The sequence below is a fragment of the Hyperolius riggenbachi genome, chromosome 12 (assembly GCF_040937935.1).
Source record: "Hyperolius riggenbachi isolate aHypRig1 chromosome 12, aHypRig1.pri, whole genome shotgun sequence".
Taxonomy (NCBI): Eukaryota; Metazoa; Chordata; class Amphibia; order Anura; family Hyperoliidae; genus Hyperolius; species Hyperolius riggenbachi.
In genome coordinates, this window is record NC_090657.1 from 191,327,676 (window position 1) to 191,353,179 (window position 25,504).

A 25,504-nucleotide genomic window follows, 5' to 3' on the forward strand; every position below is an offset into this window, starting at 1 on the left:
ATTGGACAATCACTGGCCAATTTTACCACCTTTATGTAGTATGAGGGTTTACCTACTCAATCTGCTCATAGTATTCAATATCTGTTTACTCTCATACTACATCAAGGTGGTAAAATTGTTCAGTGATTGGCCAATCCTAATTGAAAGTGTGTACCAGGCATAAGACTTGTATACCAATTATAGAGGTCAAAGCTTTTTATCAGTCTTGTTCTGTAGAAGGACAGTATAAAACGCCAGCTCATTTTATCCAAATAGTTTATTCGGTACACATTGTGAAGTGAAATTAAAAACTATGTACACAGCCCGATCCTATCCAAACACCAGTTTAACCACTTTGCTACCGTCAGTGAAAGCAGCTCTCAGTACCAGAGCATTTTTTGCCTTTGGGAGTGTTACATTTCCACAGCTTATAATTATTCTGTACTTTTTCCGAAATAGATATTCACTTGCAGTTGGGGAGAGGGTTGCCCTCTAAGCCCCCCTGCAATGGCAGGGGTTGCAGGGGCGATTGTTAGGTCCATGCCATTATATGAATGGTGTTATCTGGAGAAATGTTCACTATTGGAATGTGCACATCAGAGCGAGATTGAGTGACAATGACAGGTCTAAGGTGATCACCACAGCCAATTCTCATATACAGCTATCAGGCACTAATAATCCTTTGTTGCAGCCACTTTAAAAAGAAAGTTCCAGTCTTGTTAATGAGAAGAAATCTTGATGTTCCGTATACAGTATAGCTGCTTCACAAGCTGGAGAGGAGACGGTACAAGTGGCTGTACAATCAGCTGACATTAGCGATCAATCGCAATCTGTCTTTGCCTGACTGCTGAGTTTTACCCACAGGCCTCCAGTGAGTGCACTGCTCATAGTTCATCCATGGAACAGGCAAAGGGCAAACAGACACCCAGAAATGTGCACAGTCTTTGTGCTTTATCCATCTGCAGAAAGTAACAGCCGGAACAGGACCCTCCAGTCTGAAGCCACCATTGCTGTACTCCACTTTGGGAATCTCATCATGGACAGATGGCTCCTATGTGATCGCAGGTCTCCATCTACTGGTGGGACACACAATCTGAAGATCCTGTGGAAACAGCATGAGAGGTGTGAGGAACAGGCATGTATTCTACTCAGTCCCGGAAAACAAAATAATTATTTCACAGTAAATTCTATAAGCCTGTCTTTAAAGCAGACCTGGACTCAGAAATTCCTCTCTGCTCTAAAAGATAAGCAACAGCATAATATTTAAAGAAGAACATTTGTTACAGCTGATACAAAAACTGCAATAAATGTAGTGCATGCCTACTTCCTGCTTTCATGGATGCAGACAAAGGGTTAATATCCTGTGTTTACAAATTAGCTGCTCTGTCGAGGAAGACAGGTCACACAGCCGAAAGATCAAATTACAGCTTGTGATTAGTCACACATGAGGGGGGATTAGACAGGCTAAACTCTCTGAATACATACAGGGTGCATTTCGCTAGGTTTTCCTTCTGTCCTGTGCAAGAGTTCAGGTCCACTTTAAAAAAGGCATACAAAAAGGAAATGTTTTTAGATTCAATGTTCAATGAAAATTAAACCATCTAATTGAAATCAGCTCCCAAAAAGCCAGCAGTGGTGGTATTCCAATTAATATCAAATCAGATTTTTACCAAAATTTCACACATATCAAGTAATTCATGGTAGTCAAACAATATTCTTGTATAACTTGCTTTACTAGTAACCCAAGTTTCATTCTATTACTACTATGGTGTAGCTGGGTTATATCTAGTGGTGTAGAAATAGGGGTTGCAGAGGTCTCGACCGCACCGGGGGCCCTTGGCCAGAGGGGGCCGCCGTAGGGCCCTCCCTCAACTGCAGTATTAACCTTTTATTGGTCCTGTGCTGGTAATGATCACTTCTATAGATGCTTTCAATGATAATAATCATTACCAAGCTGTTCCCCTTCCCCTTCTTGCACCTCTGACACTGTGGTTGTCTTTTGCAGGTTTTGGTGCGCCGTCTCAATTGATATGTATAGAGTGCTGGTGGAGGGGGGTATGTAAAGCTCTCACCAGGGCCCATAGCTCCTTAGTTATGCCACTGGTTGCATCAGTACTGTGTTTATTGCAGCCCAGTTTCTAGGGGCGAGTGGGTAGCCACCTGGAGACCAGTGCCGGAGGGGGGAGCAGCAGGCCCAGAGAGAAGAGTCGGGAAGAATGCAGGGCTGTGAGGGCATGGGGAGGAGCTTCTATGTTCCCTCCCTGCGCACGTATTGTAATGTTGCCAGTGAGCCGGGGGCAGGGTGAGCCGAATGACAGCTCTCCCTGCTGCTGCTCTAATTCCCAGAGGTGTTCAATACTATTCCTCCTCCATACTGCCCTGTTTGACCACCCTATACTGGGCTAAGTATCTGTTTGCACTATTGCCTGCTCTGCACTTTATTCTATAGGCTGTTCCAACATTTTTCAGTCTGACATTAGACAGACTTTATTCACCTTCTTAGAGGTGCCACTTTGATTTATTTATTGATTGAATTTATGCATATGTGTTTTGCACAAAATATTTAAGATGTGGTCTGTGATGTAGGTCTATATGTACACTATATATCGGGTTTGATTTATTGTACTACTTGCACATCACTGAACCTGGATTCATCCCCCTGTGGGCTTAAACTTGAGCTCCCAGAGGGAATATATTTCAGATTATACCTTCCCTTCCCATGTAATAACCCCACATGCTTGGCCTGCAAATTTGTCAATCCCACTACCTCATTTTCATCTATAGTTATCGTATTTTCCGGAATATAAGACGCACTTTTTCTCCCCTCAAAATGGGGAGAAAAAGTCCCTGCGGTCTCCCTCCGTCCCCGGGTTTCCTCCGCTCAGGGCCGGATTTAGGCCATGGCCTAGGGCACCACTGGAGCAAGGGCACCAAAGCAGCAGGCTAAACTGGTGCAGCATTTGCAAGCTTGCAAATGCTGCAATGCAGGGAGACCAAGCAAGCGCCTAACCGCGGTACTCTGCTGCTAGCTGCCTGTGCCGTGGCCACCTTGCTCTCTGTGCACGCTTGCATTGTGGCCGGCGGCTATGGACGTGGGCAGCATTGGAGACAGAAAGGAAGAGGAAGCTTCTGCACTGGAGACGAGTGTAGAAATGAGTGACACTGATGGCTGCTGCGATTTAAAGGCAAGATTGCTACCTATACTGAAAAGGCAGTGGTGGGAAAAGAGGGATTAAGGGAGTCATCTGGCTACCTATACTGGATTGAAAGGGAGGAGGGGTCATTTGGCCACCTATACTGGGGGGAGGGGTCATCTGGCTACTTATACTGAAGGGGGGTGGCTGGTGACAGTGGCCTTGGGTGGTAAAGAGTACAAATCCGGCCCTGCCTCCGCTCCTAGCTGGCTCCCTGTCAAAGATAGAGTAGCGACAGAGCAGCTCACCTCAGCCAGCGATTCAAGTGCTGGCGATCTGCAGACATATCCTCTGTCACATGGCTGCCTCTAGCGAAGGCTTTTGTTGATGACGCGTCATCAATAAAAGCCTTCACTAGAGGCAGCCACGTGACACAGGAGATGTCTGCAGGTTGCCAGTGCTGGAATTGCGGCTGAGGTGAGCTGCTCTGCCGCTACTCTATCTTTTACAAGGAGTGGAAAAGATCACTCGGGGGCGGAGGGTACCAGCCGGGGATGGAGGAGACCACCCCATGCTGGGAAAGGAAGCCACACTAATTTAATTTTAAACAAGGAGCTGAGGAGACATGGGGTGAGGGGCAGGGGGATCAGGGAGAGTCAGTGGGACAAGAAGGGGACATGGGGACTGGGAAAAGGCACAGGGGGACCAGGAGGGGACATAGGAGGAGACACAGCGGGACCAGGAGGACACACTGGGGGACCAGGAGGAGACACGGGAAATATAAGAGGGGACACAGGGGGATGTAGTAGGAGACACAGGGGGACGTAGGAGACACAGGGGGGCCAAGAGGGAACACAGGAGACACAAAGGGACATAGGAGGAGACACAGGAGGACCAGGAGAAGACACAGGGGACACGGGAACCAGGATGGGACAAAGTGGGACCAGGAGGGGACACAGGGATATTAGGGGGCAAAGGAGGACACAGTGGGACTAGAGTTGAGCTGAAATTTTCGTAATTTCGCATTACTATAATTACGCATGCGAAATTTGCGATTACGATGCGAAATTAGCGTAGCGAAATTGCCATTAAAATCGTAATTGAAAATACCGTAAGCGTAATTTTTAACGCGAAATTTCGCGTTTCGTTCATGCCGTAATTTCGCATTAAACGCTACCGTAATTTCGCGTTAAACCGTAACGCTCCGTATAATATAAAAAAGCCGCCGACTTTAAGGGTTAATAGCAAAGCCCCCTTAAATGCTAAGAGCCTCAAATTTGGAGAATATATTAAGGAGATCAGGAGGAATAAGAGGAAAAATTTTTTTTTCTAAAAGACCTTATAGTTTTTGAGAAAATTGATGTTAAAGTTTCAAAGGAAAAATGTAAACATTTAAAAACCCGCCGACTTTAACGGTTAATAGCAAAGCCTGCTTAAAGTTTAGGAACACCAAATTCCCAGGGTATATTAAGGGGATCAGTGGGAATAAGAGGAAAAAATTTTTTTTCAAAAAGACCTTATAGTTTTTGAGAAAATCGATTTTTAAGTTTCAAGGGCGAAAATGTCTTTTAAATGCGGAAAATGTCAGTTTTTTTTGCACAGGTAACAATAGTGTATTATTTTCATAGATTCCCCCAAGTGGGAAGAGTTTTACTTACTTCGTTCTGAGTGTGGGAAATATAAAAAAAAAACCAAGTGGGGTCCCCCCTCCCAGACCTCTTTAACCCCTTGTCCCCCATACAGGCTGGGATAGCCAGAATGCGGAGCACCGGCCGCGTGGGGCTCCGCACCCTGACTATACCAGCCCGCATGGTCCATGGATTGGGGGGTCTCGGAAGGGGAGGGGCAGCCAAGCTTTCCCCTCCCCCTCCGAGCCCTTGTCCAATCCAAGGACAAGGGGCTCTTCTCCACCTCCGATGGGCGGTGGAGGTGGAGGCCGCGATTTCCTGGGGGGGAGGTTCATGGTGGAATCTGGGAGTCCCCTTTAAAAAGGGGTCCCCCAGATGCCCACCCCCCCTCCCAGGAGAAATGAGTATAGAGGTACTTGTACCCCATACCCATTTCCTTTAAGAGTTAAAGTAAATAAACACACAGACACTTAGAAAAAGTATTTTAATTGAACAAAAAACATAACCACGAAAAAAGTCCTTTAATATTCTTAATTAACCATTAATACTTACCTGTCCCTTTAAATAAATGATCCCTCGCAATATCCTCGGAAATGTTCTATCAGTTACAATGTAACAAAGTTATTACAATGTAACAACTTTGTTACATTGTAACTACGCCGCACCCGACGCCACTCGCCGCTCAGCCGCCGCATACGCGTCGGTGCAGGACGCTAAGTCCCCGCAGCTCCCGCTGTCCACCCCGCCCACATCTGTCACCCACATGTCACCCACATGTGGGTGACATGTGGGTGACATGTGGGAGAGGCGGGGAGGGCAGCGGAGCCGGCGGGGACTTAGCGTCCTGCACGGACCCGACAGAGCTCTGAGCTATATAGCTCAGAGCTCTCTAAAGCATCTTTGTATTTGGGCTCCAAGGAGCCCCATTGGTCCTTAGCAGACCAATGGGGTTCCTTCAAATCAGAAGGAACCCCATTGGTCTGCTAAGGACCAATGGGGCTCCTTGGAGCCCAAATACAAAGATGCTTTCGAGAGCTCTGAGCTATAGCTCAGAGCTCTGTCGGGTCCTGCATCGCAGACGCGGCAGCGGCGGCGGCGGTGAGTGACGTCGGGTGCGTCGTAGTTACAATGTAACAAAGTTGTTACATTGTAATAACTTTGTTACATTGTAACTGATAGAACATTTCTGAGGATATTGCGTGGGATCATTTATTTAAAGGGACAGGTAAGTATTAATGGTTAATTAAGAATATTAAAGGACTTTTTTCGTGGTTATGTTTTTTGTTCAATTAAAATACTTTTTCTATGTGTTTGTGTGTTTATTTACTTTTAACTCTTAAAGGAAATGGGTATGGGGTACAAGTACCTCTATACTCATTTCTCCTGGGAGGGGGGGTGGGCATCTGGGGGACCCCTTTTTAAAGGGGACTCCCAGATTCCACCATGAACCTCCCCCCCAGGAAATCGCGGCCTCCTCCTCCACCGCCCATCGGAGGTGGAGAAGAGCCCCTTGTCCTTGGATTGGACAAGGGCTCGGAGGGGGAGGGGAAAGCTTGGCTGCCCCTCCCCTTCCGAGACCCCCCAATCCATGGACCATGCGGGCTGGTATAGTCAGGGTGCGGAGCCCCACGCGGCCGGTGCTCCGCATTCTGGCTATCCCAGCCTGCATGGGGGACAAGGGGTTAAAGAGGTCTGGGAGGGGGGACCCCACGTCGTTTTTTTTTATATTTCCCACACTCAGAACGAAGTAAGTAAAACTCTTCCCACTTGGGGGAATCTATGAAAATAATACACTATTGTTACCTGTGCAAAAAAAACTGACATTTTCCGCATTTAAAAGACATTTTCGCCCTTGAAACTTAAAAATCGATTTTCTCAAAAACTATAAGGTCTTTTTGAAAAAATTTTTTTTCCTCTTATTCCCACTGATCCCCTTAATATACCCTGGGAATTTGGTGTTCCTAAACTTTAAGCAGGCTTTGCTATTAACCGTTAAAGTCGGCGGGTTTTTAAATGTTTACATTTTTCCTTTGAAACTTTAACATCAATTTTCTCAAAAACTATAAGGTCTTTTAGAAAAAAAAATTTTTCCTCTTATTCCTCCTGATCTCCTTAATATATTCTCCAAATTTGAGGCTCTTAGCATTTAAGGGGGCTTTGCTATTAACCCTTAAAGTCGGCGGCTTTTTTATATTATACGGAGCGTTACGGTTTAACGCGAAATTACGGTAGCGTTTAATGCGAAATTACGGCATGATACGACTGTAATGCGAAAATTACGCGAAAATTACGCTTACGCGAAATTTCGCGAAATCCTTCTTCATTACGATTATGTACTTACGGCCATAATCGTAATTACACTAATTACGCGAAATTTCGCAAAATCGTAATTAGGTCATTACGCTCATCTCTAAGTGGGACACACCAGGGACAGAAGGTAGAGCAATGGAGGACAGAAGGGGACACAGGAAGAAACTAATTGGGGGGAGAACAACTACAAGATGCTCCTGGCTGGAACATGGACGCACCAGGTTTAGTATATTTTTTCCCCTGGATTTTGCCTTCTAAACCGAGGTGTGTCTTATATTCCTGAGCATCTTATATTCCGAAAAATATGGTACTCATTGTAACTATCAGATTAGAAAACATATCACTTGCACGTCCAGATTAGTGATTTATGTTATTTCATGTCCCTACCAGCTCCAATATGTAGGGCGTACCATACAGGTAGTCCGAAGTAGAATTGGCCAACATAAACAGAACATTCCTCAACAATTATCCCCTGCACAGTGTATCACTGCACTTAAAGTGAACCAGAGTCAAAGCACCCTCATGTGTTTTACTTCATATATATATATATATATATATATATATATATATATATATATATATATATATATATATATATATATATATATCTGTGGGAACATTAAAGAAATCACCTACCCTGCTCTCTGTTTTATCCTTCACTGATCAGTCTGCTTGTTAACAGCCCTGATAAAATCCCTGACTGAGCATTCAGTCAGGCTTTGCTCAGGAATCATTATAGCTGAGTCATTATAGCAGAACCAGAAGGGGGCAGGCTTGGGCTTGAAAAGACATCAGAGAAGACAGACTCAGCTATAATTATTCCTGAGCTAAGCCAGACTGAATGCTCAGTTGGGGATTTTATAAGGGCTGAGCAGTGAAGAATGATACAGAGAGCAGGGTAGGAGTTTTCTCTAATGTTCCCACTGATATATAAGGTAAAATACATGAGGGTGCTTTGTCTCTGGTTCATTTTAAGCACCATGCACAGTAGTAATTTCATATCCCCCACATTGAAACTGTCCACTCCACCCTCCCGGATGCTTTAGAAAAATGTAACAGTTGTGACATGTACTGCATTAGGGATGCTCATTCGGATTCCGCGGAAATGCAATTTCCGAAATTCCGATCGGAAATTGCATTTCCGCATCGGAATGCGGAATTCGGTAATTCTAGTGCGGTAGGCGGATTTCCGCCGGAAATCGCAGAAATTCCACCCAACTTTAACATTGATTTTCTCAAAAACTATAAGGCCTTTTTGAAAACTTTTTTTGGATCTTGTTCACAAGATTCTGTTTAATAAACTCTGAAAATTTAGTGTTTCTAGGACTTAAGGGGGCTTTCTATTAACCGCTAAAGTCGGCGGATTTTTACTGTAATGTGAAATGCAAAAAATCTGCATCTGCCTATTTTCCGCATTTTACATTACAGTAAAAATCCGCCGCCTTTAACGGTTAATAGCAAAGCCCCCGTAAGTCCTAGAAACACCAAAGTTTCTGGGTTTATTAAACAGAATCTTCTGAACAAGATGCAAAAAAAGTTTTCAAAAAGACCTTATAGTTTTTGAGAAAATTGATGTTAAAGTCGGGCGGAATTTCCACGATTTCCGGTGGAAATTCCGCATTGGAATGCGGAAATTGGTAGTGGAAGGCGGAATCAGTAATTTGGCAATAGCGGAATGCGGATTTACCATGGAATCGGAAATTAGCATTCCGACCATCCCGATACTGCTTACAGATTCTCAGAACACTCACTCCAGGTGGTATAAACTGTTTCTACATACAGCTTTCATCTAGTCCTATCTTCTATTGTTCATTGTATTAGTTTTTATGTATTAGTTTAAAGGAACTCCCAGCACCTCTCATAGGCATGCCTTTAAGACTCCAACCAGTACTTCAAAGTACTTAAAGATGCATAAATCTTATGTTATAACTTCCGGGTCACCCTGTCTTCTCTGTTAGAGAAGTGCATCACTGAATGAAGCAGGAAGAGGAAGTGACACGCATGACCATTACAAGAGGCTCCTCCAGAGGGGTCATAGCATGACTTTGTTGGCAGTCGTCTGGCTTAAAGGCATGCCCATGAGAGGTGCTTGGAGTACCTTTAATTTTCTATTAACTTTTCTTTGGTTTTTATATATGCTTCTATATCCTTGCTCTAGAACTAATAATTATATGTATTGTCTTCTTTCAATGCTATATTTATGATGTTTCAATTTGGGCATTTATTCTGTTCTTTATAACCTAAAAGGAAAATATAATAATGTATTTATTCATATGTAGATGATAACATGATGTACTTTATTATCATTGCACATGCACCTTATCTCATGTTCTGCTATGTTATTTTACCTGCTCATGTCACTTGCAGTATATTTATATTTTCTTAGGGTCTATACAACAAGTGCAATATACAGTATATGCCACATAACAGGTTTCATTATAGATTGTGAAAAATGTGTGTGTATATATATATGTTTTTCCACCAGGTGGTGCCATTATACCAGCTCTAGTCCCAATCCATGTATGTACACATTTATTATTCTCATACAATACTCCCCACCTCACATTCTCTACCTCCCCTCTTTATCCACCGTCCTATATTAATTCCCCTCATGTTATCATTAACATGTTTTTTACATGCCTTTTTTTATTCTCTCCCCTACCACCACTTTTTCCTCCCCTGGCTTAACTCCCCCTTTCCTGGTAATTTTTTCATTATCCACACATTCCCTTTGCCCTTAGTTTAGACCTGTTTTGGTAATGGCCCTTGTATACTCCACACTTTGGCCATGCATGCGTGCAATATTATGTGTGCGCATCTATGCATGGCGACCCGCCCACCACCAGGAGCATACAGTTGCGCTTGTGCATGGCTCTGCATTTCCCTTACTCCTGCCTTTATCCAAAATGGTGCCCACCGCCTCAAGCAGGCTTCTACACAGGCGCGTGATGTCATGAGGTGTGCCAACCACGCTGCACTTTGATGACATATTGGTGGAACTTGCTCACTTATTGGTTAACCCACCACATAATATATAAAGCGCTCTGTGGTTTAAAGACCTTCACAGAGGGGCTTGGTTTGATCTAGTCCTGCATTTGGTAAGTCCCCAATTTCTTTGCTTCCTTGCTTTATTTGTTTGAACTTTTATACTTAACTTTATTTGATGATTCACCATATCTGCACTTGTATTGTGTTAATTCACTGTATGCAATAGCAACTTTTTTCAATATATAGCCTAGTCAAGTATAAATGCTCTTCACAGTCAATCACATTCTTGTTAGCATCCCAGTCCTTAGCACATCATTTTAGCTAGCTATGTACATTATTGGATATCATGGGAACATGATCATGACATCATTGTTGCATTTAATCGATCGACTACAGCTACACTTTTACTATACACGCCTTACTTAGCCAATTGTCTTTGATCCTCAGTTATATGCTATGTTTAATTGCCTCATGAAGCAGGGTCATTCCTGCGAAACGCGTTGTACTGAACCTTGGAGTATGTAAATAAGATTGCTTTATTGAATAAGATCAACATCATCTTGTGTCTACTTGGAGGAGGTAAGTCCACCGCTACCTCCTCTATTTTTAACATTTTTTAACTGCTTTTATCCTTGTGTCCACCCTTGGTGGAGGGGTGTTAACCCTTTTTTTGATCCACGGAGAGCGATTTCTTCTGGGGATCACTGAAATACTGAATTACCCTTGCACAGGGTGCGCTCTATAGTATTAGTGCTATACCGGCACCGAGCTTCGCTCTCCCTCTCCTCGGGTGCTCCAAATCCAGAGCTAGGGCGCAGCGGGTGAGGATTAGAGCATACACTCACCTCCTCCGGGCAATAGAGGTCCAAATCCCATCTGTCTTCAATCGTTTTTCTGATCGCTGATTGTGTTTCACATTTCAATCAAGATTGCATGTCTAGGAACAGCAGAGGGCAAAGTCTAGGGTCTGCCCTATTCAAGTGGCTGCCACAGCTGCTATTCTGGGATGACAATATTTTTCTTTACATGTCTAGCCTGAAAGGGACATAAAGTGAACCAGAGACAAAGCACCCTCATGTATTTTACCTTATACATCAGTGGGAAAATTCGAGAAAACACCTATCCTGCTCTCTGTTTTATTTGTCCTTGCTCAGCCTGCTTGTTATCAGTCCTGATAAAATCCCTATAAAAAAGAGAGAAATCGAGAGCCCAATATGGTGTAGTATGTCAGAGATACGAAGGGAAATGAATAGGTGAGATGGTTATACTCACAAACATGGGTTACCGCTCAGGCAACCACTGTATAGGCAGGTGAGGAGATTAGACCTGTCCTCACTCAGGATTAAGAAGTCGCTCTCTGTAGATCAGAAAAAATGGGGTAGGGTCACCCCTCCACCTGGGGTGGACTCAAGTATACTGGTAGGTGATCAGAGGCGCCAGCAGAATAAAATTAATATAAAATTGTTAAGAATTGCCGGGAGGGAAAGTGGTGGACTTCCCCTCAATAATTAGACACCAAGGTCTGTCATCGAATCAAACGAATACATTTATTCAATAGTACCCCAAAATCTGCAACGCGTTTCGTGGGGGCAGACCCACTTCTTCAGGCAATAAAGCAGGGACAACAAACACTGTGAACAAAGGACAGAGGGTATTGCTATAAGATTGCCGCAAATAACAAACATACAAAAGAAAAAAAAAAACACAAAACGATGATATAGCAATTATCATATATCAAAAAATCAGGATAATGGTAATGTAACAAAAGTAGGGACTAAATCCATAGGTGGCACATGAGCTAAGTGGAGTATCCAGACATATACATAGGGGTATCAACATATGTACAGACAATAGAAGTTGATGAAATTATAATAACAACAATAAGTATAAAAGATAGGGACAATAACTATATATACTAAGTTCATACATTTGCTAGATCAAAAGCCATAACAATGTCAAACAGGATGGTAATATATCAATAAAAGAACAAAAATCAAAGTTGGCAATTAAATTTGTACAGAAGATAAAAAGGATGAAAAAATAGGGATAATAATTATGTGTTAAATACTTAAGGCATTAAAAAAAAAAAAAAAAAAAAATTATATATATAAATATATATAAAAAAAGTGTATATTGCTGAAGGAGTGTCCCAATATAGGGTGGAGACATGTGAAGGTCATGATTGACCCTATTTTTCCGTCCTTAAAACATGAAGGGACGGGGAGAAAAAAAAAAAAAAGGACTAGGTATGTGCTTAGTGTCAAAGAACCCGTGGTTTTGCTAGTAAGAGATGGCCATGAGGTATAAGGTTTTGCATTAGAGATACCACCATTAAAGACAAGGCTATAGGAGTAAAGGATACAGGAAAGTATGAACACATGGGGAAAGATAAAAATATTTTATTATTATTTTTATCTTTCCCCATGTGTTCATACTTTCCTGTATCCTTTACTCCGATAGCCTTGTCTTTAATGGTGGTATCTCTAATGCAAAACCTTATACCCCATGGCCATCTCTTACTAGCAAAACCACGGGTTCTTTGACACTAAGCACATACCTAGTCCCTTTTTTTTTTTTTCTCCCCGTCCCTTCATGTTTTAAGGACGGAAAAATAGGGTCAATCATGACCTTCACATGTCTCCACCCTATATTGGGACACTCCTTCAGCAATATACACTTTTTTTATATATTTATATTTATATATATAATTTTTTTTTTTTTTTAATGCCTTAAGTATTTAACACATAATTATTATCCCTATTTTTTCATCCTTTTTATCTTCTGTACAAATTTAATTGCCAACTTTGATTTTTGTTCTTTTATTGATATATTACCATCCTGTTTTACATTGTTATGGCTTTTGATCTAGCAAATGTATGAACTTAGTATATATAGTTATTGTCCCTATCTTTTATACTTATTGTTGTTATTATAATTTCATCAACTTCTATTGTCTGTACATATGTTGATACCCCTATGTATATGTCTGGATACTCCACTTAGCTCATGTGCCACCTATGGATTTAGTCCCTACTTTTGTTACATTACCATTATCCTGATTTTTTGATATATGATCATTGCTATATCATCGTTTTGTGTTTTTTTTTTCTTTTGTATGTTTGTTATTTGCGGCAATCTTATAGCAATACCCTCTGTCCTTTGTTCACAGTGTTTGTTGTCCCTGCTTTATTGCCTGAAGAAGTGGGTCTGCTCCCACGAAACGCGTTGCAGATTTTGGGGTACTATTGAATAAATGTATTTGTTTGATTCGATGACAGACCTTGGTGTCTAATTATTGAGGGGAAGTCCACCACTTTCCCTCCCGGCAATTCTTAACAATTTTATATTAATTTTATTCTGCTGGCGCCTCTGATCACCTACCAGTATACTGATAAAATCCCTGACTGAGCATTCAGTCTGGCTTTGCTCAGGAATCATTATAGCTAAGTTATTATAGCACAGCCAGAAGGGAGCAGGCTTGGGCTTGAAGAGACATCAGAGTAGACAGACTCAGCTATAATGATTCCTGAGCAAAGCCAGACTGAATGCTCAGTCGGGGATTTGATCAGGACTGATAACAAGCAAGCTGAGCAAGGAAAAATGAAACAGAGAGCAGGGTAGGTATTTTCTCGAATGTTCCCACTGATATATATGGTAAAATACATGAGGGTGCTTTGTTTCTGGTTCACTTTAAGTCAGGGATCTCACACAGAGGTGTGAACTCTGACCTGAAAGGTACCATTTGGCTTGCTGCTGCCAGAGAGAGCCTCCAGCACAGCTGCAACCCAGCAAGAGACCAGACATAGAGGAGCCACTATGGCCAGATTTAAATTAACTGTATTGTATGATTTTTGCCATTTTAAGAAATATCATACTCATGATCTATATATCATTTGATTTCTACCGTCCCACTAGACGTTTTTATGCAGCTTTCAAGGAGCTGTGGTAAGCTGCAGCCCAGTTATTAAACTTCTCAGGAAAGACATGTCACACGCTATCCATGTCTGCTGTTAATGTGATCCATATTCTTTGAAGTTGCAGACTTTGCTGTTATTATTTATGTGCAATGAACAGGGCTTGATTTATAGAAATGTCAAATATTTGGGATCCAAAGTTCCCTCCAAAAGAAAGGGACGCCCCAGCCCAAGGGCTGGCTCTGAGTTCTGCTCTCAAGAGCTGGGGCCTATGTAAGTAAAGGACTAAAATCTGATAAAGCTTCTCCATTTAACACCATGTATGGATTGAAGCTAGCAAGAGAACCCACAGCTAGTTTCCTGAATTCTAAAGCAAAGGAACATTGAATTTCTTGGATTTCCACACAAAAGACATATTTCTTACAAAACGTTAAAGTGGATCCAAGGTGAACTTTTACTCATTGCATAATTGTGTTCCTTTCCTATTTTTTATAGGGCATTCCTCAAGCCAAATACTTTTTTTGTTTTTGCTTTAATACTCTAACTCTAACCACGCCCACAGGTTTTCAGAGAGCCTTGGCAGTAGCAAGGGCTCATGGGAGCTCAATCTGGGCAGGAGGAGGAGGAGGAGGTGTTACTAGCCATTGATTTCAGAGGCAGAGGGGAGGAGGGAGGAGGAGGGGGGATTAGGTTTTTTTTCACAGGCTGAGTGCTCAAGATACAGATAAGCCTACCTCTGTGTTTACAAACAACGTGGCTGCTGTCATTGTATCACAAGAAGAAATAATCATTTTCTATTAAAGCTGTTTGCAGCTAGATTTGCTGTGTAACATATCTAAACTTTAGATAAGATATATAGACAAGTTACTTGTTATAGTTTGTTTTTCATCTCGGATCCACTTTAAGTATTCATTTTCTTTGTTTTACCCTTTTATATTACCTGTGGCTATCGTCACTAAAAATGTTACTTTTAATAATATTCTGTATATATTTATTATTTATATTTTATTTACAATAGAAGACTTAAGGTCATTTTTTTGGGCTACATACCTATTTGAACACCACAGAAAGAATCCTAGCCTCAGTAACGTTTTGCTACCTGAAGTATTGTATTATTTCAGCCAGACCAGAGTATTTTAACAATTTCATTCACAGATTTAGAATAGTCAGTGCAGGTCCTCTGTCCTTCCACAGAGGTGGTGGCAGCCTTGTACCAGCAATATTGTGTATCAAAGTGTTTGTGTCGCTCGCACGCTCCCTCCTGGCCTGTCTGTTGCCCAATTCCAGCGGTTTCAGTGCATCGATTTAATCCACGATATCGGATTGTCTGTGCGTTGAAATAGATTGGGAGGTATTGAGCAGTCTGGCTACTAGAACGCATGTGGGACCGGACAGAGAGGATAAATGGGACATGGATCTCTAGTGCCTAGAGCTTGGTGGGATATGATCCCACCAAGAAGCCCAAGGTAAGTGAAACTCTTTTGCTTTGCAATGGTTTAGGTTCACTTTAAAGTGTACCAGAGCTGAGAAAATATAAAGGTTTTATACATACCTGCGGCTTCCTTCTGCCCCATGCACATCAATCGCAATCAATTTCATAACTTCAGCCAATCGCAGGCAGTCTACTCAAAATAAGTGAGAGATACGTAAAGGACGCACTTCTTTTACACAGACTGGCCGCGACTGGCTGAAGTTACGGGACCCAGTACCATACCTCCACACTTTTTGAGATGAGAAAGAGGGGCACCTAAGCCACACCCCTGCCACACCCCTAATCACGCCCCCGTCACACCCCTAGTCACGCATATGATAAAGATGAATATGTTGTTTTATAATTAAAGAAAAATATGTTGTTTTATAATTCAAACCACACTGGTCTTTTCTATCCTTGTTCATTTTCCTTTATTTTAACATTTTCAAATTAAGTAATATTTCAATTTAATGGATAGGAATAAAGTTTAGAGTCAATCAAACACATTTTTTAGTAAAGAAATATATATATATATATACATAGAAAGAGGGACAAATGAGGAGGAAAGAGGGACAGAGGGAAAGGGCTCCCAAAGAGGGACTGTCCCTCCGAAAGAGGAACAGTTGGGAGCTATGCCAGTACCGAAGAGGGAGAAGACTAAGGACGGCAGCGTGGGAGCGATCCGTGCTTATGGGGTTAAAGGAAGCCCCAGGTATGTATAAAACTTTAATATTTTCTCAACTCTGCATTCCTTAAAGAGACTCCGTAACAAAAATTGCATCCTGTTTTTTATCATCCTACAAGTTCCAAAAGCTATTCTAATCTGTTCTGGCTTACTGCAGCACTTTCTGCTATCACCATCTCTGTAATAAATCAACTTATCTCTCTCTTGTCAGACTTGTCAGGCCTGTGTCTGGAAGGCTGCCAAGTTCTTCAGTGTTGTGGTTCTGTGATGCATCTCCCCCATCCAGGCCCCTCTCTGCACACTGCCTGTGTATTATTTAGATTAGAGCAGCTTCTCTCTTCTCTCTTATCTTTTACAAGCTGGATAAATCCTCCTCTGAGCTGGCTGGGCTTTCACATACAGAGGAATTACATACAGGCAGAGCTGTCTGCACTCTGCAGGAAGAAACAGCCTGACACTTCAGTGGAAGATAGCTGCAGGGGGAAAGAAACACACAAATGATCTCTTGAGATTCAAAAGGAAGGCTGTATACAGCCTGCTTGTGTATGGATGTATTTTCTGTGTGGACATACTGTACATCAATCTACTTCCTGTTTTGGTGGCCATTTTGTTTGTTTATAAACAAACTTTTTAAAACTGTTTTTAACCACTTTTAATGCGGCGAGGAGCGGCAAAATTGTGACAGAGGGTAATAGGAGATGTCCCCTAACGCACTGGTATGTTTACTTTTGTGCGATTTTAACAATACAGATTCTCTTTAAGGATGGGGGGATGTGCAGGAGTACTATCACTTGCAGGGATTAGGATTCCATCCCTCAGGTGATAGTATGAAGGCGGAGTGCTGTTAGCAGAGAAGTTACTAGCCTATGGGCTAGCAATGTGTAATGTACTGTTGCTACAAAGCAGCGAGGCAGAACAACAAACAGTGCACACAGGAATGGGAGGGTAAGGAGTAGAGCAGTGGGCTTGTCTGAGATAATCTGGCCAATTGCTGGCTGCTATGAAAATTTTATCTGAATAATCCCTATATTAGTATAACATGGTCTCAGATATAAAAAGACTGCAATACCGGTAAATATGAACTCCCACATAAAAAGCTTTTACCCTTACTTTCAGCTCGCTATCAAGTACTTTCTGCTTGCAGAGTATCCGTAAATGTTGGTTTGTGATGGCCATGAGTAGCTTGGAATACAAGATACCTCCTAAAGACCTAAACATATGATATTCAAGTCCTAGAATATGATTTGCATGGCCACAATGACTTACCACGGGGGAAACTGCAGTGGGCTTTTCCGGGCCTTTAAGTTCTTTGCAGAGATTTCTACAAGAGGACGCTAAGAAGACAAAACACAACTTTACTTCATTGTGAGCATAGAGGTCTGCTTCCAGGCCCAACACACAGGAGACAGAGAGAAGCTTGAACTAAAGCTGTGCATGCACAGACAATTTTGATTGGCCAGTTTAACTTTTTAACTTTCACTCTTTGTTGATTAAAAACACCACATGGCCATGGAGTTTGACAAAGGATAGTCATCCAAAACAGAGCTTGTTACCGGCCGATTTTACTATGTTTAATGTTGGGCACACACAATGCAATTTCCTGCCCGAGCGACGGGTGATCGGATGGGAAGTTGCACCGTGTGTACATGTCACCCCGATTGATAAAGCAATTGATTTTCCAATTATAGGTGCACAAAATCGATCACTTCATCGATCGGGAGCTGATCGGACATGTCAGAAATAATTCCGCATGCGATTCCGTATTGGTGCATGGGTATATGTACAGTGTATGGGTAAGTGTGCAGACCATCTACACACAATACGTAAGTGCACAGTGTATGTGTGTACAGTGCATGGGTATATGTACAGTGTATGGGTATGTGCGCAGACCATCTACACACAATACGTAAGTGTACATTGCATGTGTAAACAGTGCATGGGTGTATGTACAGTTTGTGGGTAAGTGTGCAGACCATCTACACACAATACGTAAGTGTACAGTGTATGTGTGTACAGTGTGTGGGTACGTGCGCCGACCATTCTACACACAATACGTAATTGTACAGTGTATGTGTGTACAGTGCATGGATGTATGTACAGTGTGTGGGTACATGCGCTAACAATCTACACACAATATGGAAGTTTACAGTGCATGGGTATATGTACAGTGTATGGATAAGTGCGCAGACCATCTGCACACAATACATAAGTGTACAGTGTATGTGTGTACAGTGCATGGGTGTATGTACAGTTTGTGGGTAAGTGCGCAGACCATCTACACACAATACGTAAAGGTTCAGTGTATGTGTGTAGAGTGTGTGGGTATGTGCGCCGACCATCTACACACAATACGTAAGTGTACAGTGTGTGTGTACAGTGCATGGGTGTATGTACAGTATGTGGGTACGTACGCCGACCATCTACACACAATACGTAAGTGTACAGTGTATGTGTGTACAGTGTATGGGTGTATGTACAGTGTATGGATAAGTGTGCAGATCATCTACGCACAATACATAATTGTGCAGTGTATGTGTGTACAGTGCATGGGTGTATGTACAGTGTGTGGGTAAGTGCGCAGACCATCTACACACAATACATAAGTGTACAGTGTATGTGTGTACAGTGCATGTATGTATGTACAGTGTGTGGGTACATGTGCCGACCATCTACACACAATACATAAGTGTACAGTGTATGTACAGTGTGTGGGTACGTACGCCGACCATCTACACACAATATGTAAGTGTACAGTGTATGTGTGTACAGTGCATGGATGTATGTACAGTGTGGGTACGTGCGCAGACCATCTACACACAATACGCAAGTGTACAGTGTATGTGTGTACAGTGCATGGGTGTATGTACAGTGTATGTGTGTACAGTGCATGGATGTATGTACAGTGTGTGGGTACATGCGCCGACCATCTACACACAATACGTAAGTGTACAGTGTATGGGTGTATGTACAGTGTGTGGGTAAGTGCGCAGACCATCTGTACACACATACAGCGTACACTTATATTGTGTGTAGATGGTCGGCGCACATACCCACACACTGTACATACACCCATGCTCTGTACACACATACACTGTACAATTACGTATTGTGTGTAGATGGTCTGCGCACGTACTACTCACACACTGTACATAAACCCATACACTGTACGCACATATACTGTACACTTATGTATTGTGTGTAGATGGTCTGTGCATGTACCAACACACTGTACACACACCCATACACTACACACAATACATAAGTGTACACTGTATGTGTGTACAGTGTATGGGTGTATGTACAGTGTGTTGGTACATGCACAGACCATCTACACACAATACATAATTGTACAGTATATGTGTGTACAGTGCATGGGTATATGCACAGTGTATGGGTAAGTGCGTAGACCATCTACACACAATACGTAATTGTACAGTGTATGTGTGTACAGTGCATGGGTGTATGTACAGTTTGTGGGTACGTGCGCAGACCATCTACACACAATACGTAAGTGTATCGTGTATGTGTGTACAGTGCATGGGTATATGTACAGTGTGTGGGTACGTGCGCAGACCATTTACACACAATACATAAGTGTACAGTGCATGGGTATAAGTACAGTGTATGGGTAAGTGCACATGCCATCTACACACAATACGTAAGTGTACAGTGTATGTGTGTACAGTGCATCTGTATATGTACGGTGTGTGGGTAAGGTCGCAGACCATCTACACACAATACGTCAGTGTACAGTGTATATGTGTACAGTACATGGGTGTATGTACAGTTTGTGGGTAAGTGCGCAGACCATCTACACACAATACGTAAGTGCACAGTGTATGTGTGTAAGTGCATGGGTGTGTGTACAGTGTGTGGGTATGTGCGCCGATCATCTACACACAATACATAAGTGTACACTGTATGTGTGTACAGATGGTCTGCGCACTTACCCACACACTGTACATACACCCATACACTGTACACTTACGTATTGTGTGTAGATGGTCGGCGCATGTACCCACACACTGTACATACATCCATGCACTGTACACACATACATTTACACTTACGTATTGTGTGTAGATGGTCTGCGCACGTACCCATACACTGTACGTATACCCATGCACTGTATACACATACACTGTACACTTATGTATTGTGTGTACAGTGTGTGGGTACATGCACAGACTATCTACACACAATACAGACACTTGTGTTGCATATACAGCTTTGGTAATTCCAGCTGTGCCACTGCCAGGCCCAGCACATTCAGTGACTACCTGTGTGTGTGACAGGCAGCTGCACATTTGTAATACCAATCACTGCATACCCACCTGTTGTTGTTCAGTGCACCTACCTACCTACGTGACGGCATGCAGTGGCACTGCACCTGTTCACGGTACCCGTGTGTGTGTGTGTGTGACAGGTGCACATTTGTAATAGCAATCACTACATACCCACCTGTTGTTGTTCAGTGCACCTACCTACCTACCTACGTGACCGCAGGCAGTGTCACTGTACCTGTTCATGGTACCTGTGTGTGTGTGACAGCTGCAAATTTGTAATATCAATCACTGCACACCCACCTGTTGTTCAGTGCACCTACCTACCTACGTGACCACATGCAATGTCACTGCACCTGGTCACGGTACCTGTGTGTGTGTGTGTGTGTGACAGGTGCAAATTTGTAATACCAATCACTGCATACCCACCTGTTGTTCAGTGCACCTACCTACCTACCTACGTGACCGCATGCAGTGTCACTGCACCTGTTCACGGTACCTGTGTGTGTGTGACAGGTGCACATATGTAATACCAATCACTGCATACCCACATGTTGTTCAGTGCACTTACCTACCTACGTGACCGCACGCAGTGTCACTGCACCTGTTCACAGTACCTGTGTGTGACAGCTGCAGATTTGTAATACCAGTCATTGCATAATTGTTCACAGTACCTGTGTGACTGCACACTGTGTAATATACCACTCCATGCATACCTGTTAACTGCACCTGTGTGACAGCTGCACATTGTATTGTAATACCAGTCACTGCATACCTTTCACTGCACCTGTGTGACTGCACATTGTATTAGTCAAGTCAGTGCATACCTTTCACTTCCTCCCCCTGATATGGATAAAACCGGTAGAGGCAGAGGCAGACCCAGAGGCAGGCAACCCGGAAGGTCTGGTCGAGGTGGTGCTGACGTTATTTCGTGTGGCCCTGGACCAAAGTACACTGCTCAGAAGAAGGCACCTCCCATCAATTCCCAAGATTGTCAGGACGTGGTTGACTATTTAACACAGAACACCTCATCTTGCGCAGCCACCAGCGCTACTATAAGCACCACATCCGCTGCATTTGACACTTCGCAGGAGTTATTTGGTGGGGAAATCATTGATTCACAGCCACTACTGTTACAACAAGATGAAGGCGCTAAGCAAGTTACACCACCTCATATGACTGAGTTAGGTGACACTATGGATGTAACTTGTGAGGAGGAGGAGGATGAAGTACCTGCTGTTGGTGCAGTTTACGAGGTGTCTGAGGCAAGCAAAGCTGGGCAGAATGATTATGATGATACGGATGCCAAGTGGGATCCTATTAGACAAGATGGCCAAGGGGACAGTTCAGAGGGGGAGTCAGAGAGGAGTAGGAGGAGACGAGTTCCTGAATGAAGCAGGGGGAGCTCGTCGTCAGAAACAGCTGGTGGCAGTGTCCGGTGCCATGTATCGCCACCTATGGACAGCCAGCCAACATGTTCTTCAACGTCAGCTGCTGATGCCACCATAGTGCCATCACCCCAGGGGGGCTCAGCGGTTTGGAAATGTTTTTGTGTGTCTGCCTTAGATCAGAGCAATGCCATCTGTTCTCTCTGCCTCCAAAAATTGAGCCATGTATATGCCGCGTAGGGACAACTGCCTTACGAGGGCACATGGAGAAAAGGCACAAACTGCAATGGGAAGAGCCCCAGAGGAAAAGCAGCACACAAAAGCAAAGTCACCCTCCTTCTCCTCTTCCTCCTTCAGGTGCATCACCTTCAGCCGATTTCTACCTTGCACCTTCACAATCACTGCCACCCTCCTCCACTCCGCCTCTCACCTTGAGCGGTTCCTGCTCCTCTGCCCAAAGCAGCAGTCAGTTGTCCGTGACAGAAATCTTTGAGCGGAAGAAGCCAATGTCTGCCAGTCACCCCCTTGCCCGGCGTCTGACAGCTGGCTTGGCGGAACTGTTAGCTCGCCAGCTGTTACCATACCAGCTGGTGGACTCTGAGGCCTTCAGAAAATTTGTGTTCATTGGGACACCACAGTGGAAGATACCAGGCCGCAATTATTTCTCAAAACAGGCGATATCCAAACTGTACCATGAAGTTGAAAGGCAACTGGTGTCATCTCTGGCACACAGTGCTGGGTCCATCTGACCATGGATGCCTAGTCTGCCAAGCACGGTTAGGGCAGGTACATTACTTACACAGTCCATTGGGTCAACCTGGTGACCGCTGGCAAGCAGGGAGTACGTGGCTGTGCAGCGGACCAACTTGTGACACCTCCACGGCTTGCAGGCAGGCCTCCTGCCACCTCCTCTCCTCCTGCTACATCCTCTTTGCTGTCATCATCCTCCTCCTCGGCTGAGTGGCAGTTCAACTCTACTATTGCTGCGATCTCCTCTCTAGAAATGGCCCGAATGGTTCGACCGCAAACTTATTCGCGCGGACTTCGGTAGTTCGCTTTCGTTGGAAGGCACATGATCCACTCTCCACCAATGCCTCGACCGGCAGGTAGCCGGCTGCCTGGCCTTAAGTGTGGATGTAGACACTGTGAGCAGCGATGAACCCTTGGACTACTGGGTAAGCAGGCTTGTCCAGTGGCCAGAGCTGTCACAATTTGCCATCCAACTTCTGTCTTGCCCTGCCTCAAGCGTCCTGTCAGAAAGGACCTTCAGCACAGCTGGAGGCATTGTCACTGAGAAGAGAAGTCGCCTAAGTCAAAAAAGTGTTCAGTACCTCAACTTTATCAAAATGAATGAGGCATAGATCCCGGAGGGCTACTGCCCGCCCGAAGACTAAGTCAGTCCCCAAACACAGCATCTCTACCTGCACATCGTGTGACTGCCTGCCTCAAGACCAAGTCGCTCCCCACACAGCATCTCTGCCTGCAGGCCGCTTGACTGCCTTCTCAGCCACCACCAACAGGGTCCAGGACACCAGGTGGATTCCTGAATTTTTAAGGCCGCTGCTAGCAGCGGTCGCTATAATAATTTTTCTGGTGCGTGTACATGCCTGCCTAATTTTTCTGGCTGCACTGCAGCTGCAACAACAAAACAAATGACATGCACGTGTCAATTCCTCTTCGTGATCGTTACCTTGCCGCAGTGAAGGGGCTTGCGTACCACAATGAAGCAATGACCGCCAGCTATATGAGTGTTTCGGAGGGGGGGGGGGGGCACACCCAAGATAATAAGGTTGTTGCTTCATTGTGGACAAACCAAATTTGATCAGCTGGACAGTGACTGTTGTTCTGTCATTGAGCTACCTCAGCTCGGCAACCATATGGGCTTGAAAACCGCCATGGCCTGCACTCTCGCCATGGTGCGCACCAGTCCAGCACGGCCGTCACTACCCAAACAGCTGTGTGCGGTGCGTTACACAGGGAGTTTGGTCTGTCAGTGTGAAGCTGTACTCTAATTACACTCCCTGATTGATGTATAAAGCACTTTATACTGCCCTTAAAACGCTGCTGTGCGTCAAATCCAGGTTTTTCCCTGGGACTTTAGGCGTGTATCCCACTCATTCATGCAAAAATTCAGATGTTACACCCCATGAAACATCTTTTCCATCATTTTTCTGGCCAAAGTTTGCCTCCCCATTGAAGTCTAATGCGGTTCGCGAAAGTTCGCGCGAACCAAACTTTTTGCAGAGGTTCGAGGTTTGCGAACCGAAAATCAGAGGTTCGAGCCATCTCTAGTGCTGGCTTGACTTTAAGCATTCATCATATCTTTTTTTACTAGGTTTTCAATCCCTTTGTTGTAGGCTCACACTCCTCACCTATGGGTTGGAGGGATTGAGGATGGGGGTTTCATGTCAATGCTGCTGAAAAAACAGTTACTGGTATTCTGCAGTCACGTGACAAGCAGTGCAGAGAGAGCAGAGATTAAGCTGACAGATGCACCTAAATCATGCAGAAAGACTACCTTGTGTGGCAGATAAAAGCAAATGGCTACTTTCTGGATGACCCTTGTAATAACAGCAGAAGTGCATATTGGGACTGGGAGGTGGTGCAAGGAACACAGTAAGGACATAAACCCACCACTCACCTCTGCATCACAGTGCCACACACGATAATCTGACTGACACCAAGTCGGTAGCAGAGCTCAGACGAGATGGGTAATAGGCCTGTTCCCAGCATGTTGTTCTTGCAATACTCTTGGGGCTGTTTATTGGTGATGAAAGATTTCAGGAGCCAGCACAGTTCATGCAGTGCATTCATTGGTCGAATCAGCTGCAAAGACAGAACACACTGGCTTCTCTCATCCAATGGTACAACGCCTTAAAGTGCAAGTACATCTAGCACACCCAGTGGCATACCTAGGGCATTTGACACCCGGTGCTGGGTATTAAAAGACCCCCCCCCTAAAGTTGGACTCAGTATATGTAGCTAACAAAAAATGGGTGCGGCTATAACCTGCGACGCGCAAAGCACAAAAATGTGAAAAATGGGCTAAACCATGACCGGATGAGGGCGGAGCTAACTGTAATTTAAGTGAACCCGGGATGAGAGTGATATGGAGGCTGCCATATTTATTTCCTTTTAAACAATAGGCAGCCCTGCTGATCTATTTGGCTGCAGTAGTGAACTGAATTACACCAGAAACAAGTATGCAGCTAATCTTGTCAGTTCTGACAATATTGTCAGAAACCCCTGACCTGCTGCATGCTTGTTCAGGGTCTATGGTTGAAAGAATTAGAGGCAGAGGACCAGCACGGCAGCCAGGCAACTGGTATTGCTTAAAAGGAGATAAATATGGCAGCCTCAATATTATTCTCACCTCGGGTTCCCTTTAAAGGTGCAACACAAAGACAGTGGGCCCAAGTTTTGGTGACCCTTTCCCCAGAAAATTCACATAATTGTGCCGGTTTTCTCAAGAAAATACACGTAATGTGAGCAGATTTGCCCAGAAATTACGTTCAATCATGTGGGCAGATTTGACCAGAAAACATGTTCAATCATGCCGGCAGATTTGACCAAAAAACACATTCAATCATGTGGCAGATTTGACCAAAAACACGTTCAATCATGTCGGCAGATTTGACTAGAAAATATGTGCAATCATGTCGTCAGATTTGCCCAGAAAATACATGCAATCATGTCGACAGATTTGCCCAGAAAATACATGCAA

At 43.7% G+C, this 25,504-nt stretch overlaps 1 long non-coding RNA gene across 2 annotated transcripts in view; it reads right to left on the minus strand.

The window, feature by feature from the left end:
- Positions 1 to 263: 263 nt before the first annotated feature.
- LOC137541410 (uncharacterized) overlaps positions 264 to 25,504 on the minus strand; it is a 102,658-nt gene continuing 77,417 nt past the window's right edge. The window contains exons 4-6 of one of the 2 annotated variants that reach the window (XR_011025159.1): positions 24,422 to 24,606; positions 17,376 to 17,443; positions 264 to 1,081 (exon numbers count right to left, since the gene is read on the minus strand). This is a non-coding gene — a long non-coding RNA (uncharacterized lncRNA). The remainder of the gene's footprint in view (positions 1,082 to 17,375; positions 17,444 to 24,421; positions 24,607 to 25,504) is intronic. The other variant, XR_011025158.1, reaches the window with a different exon arrangement.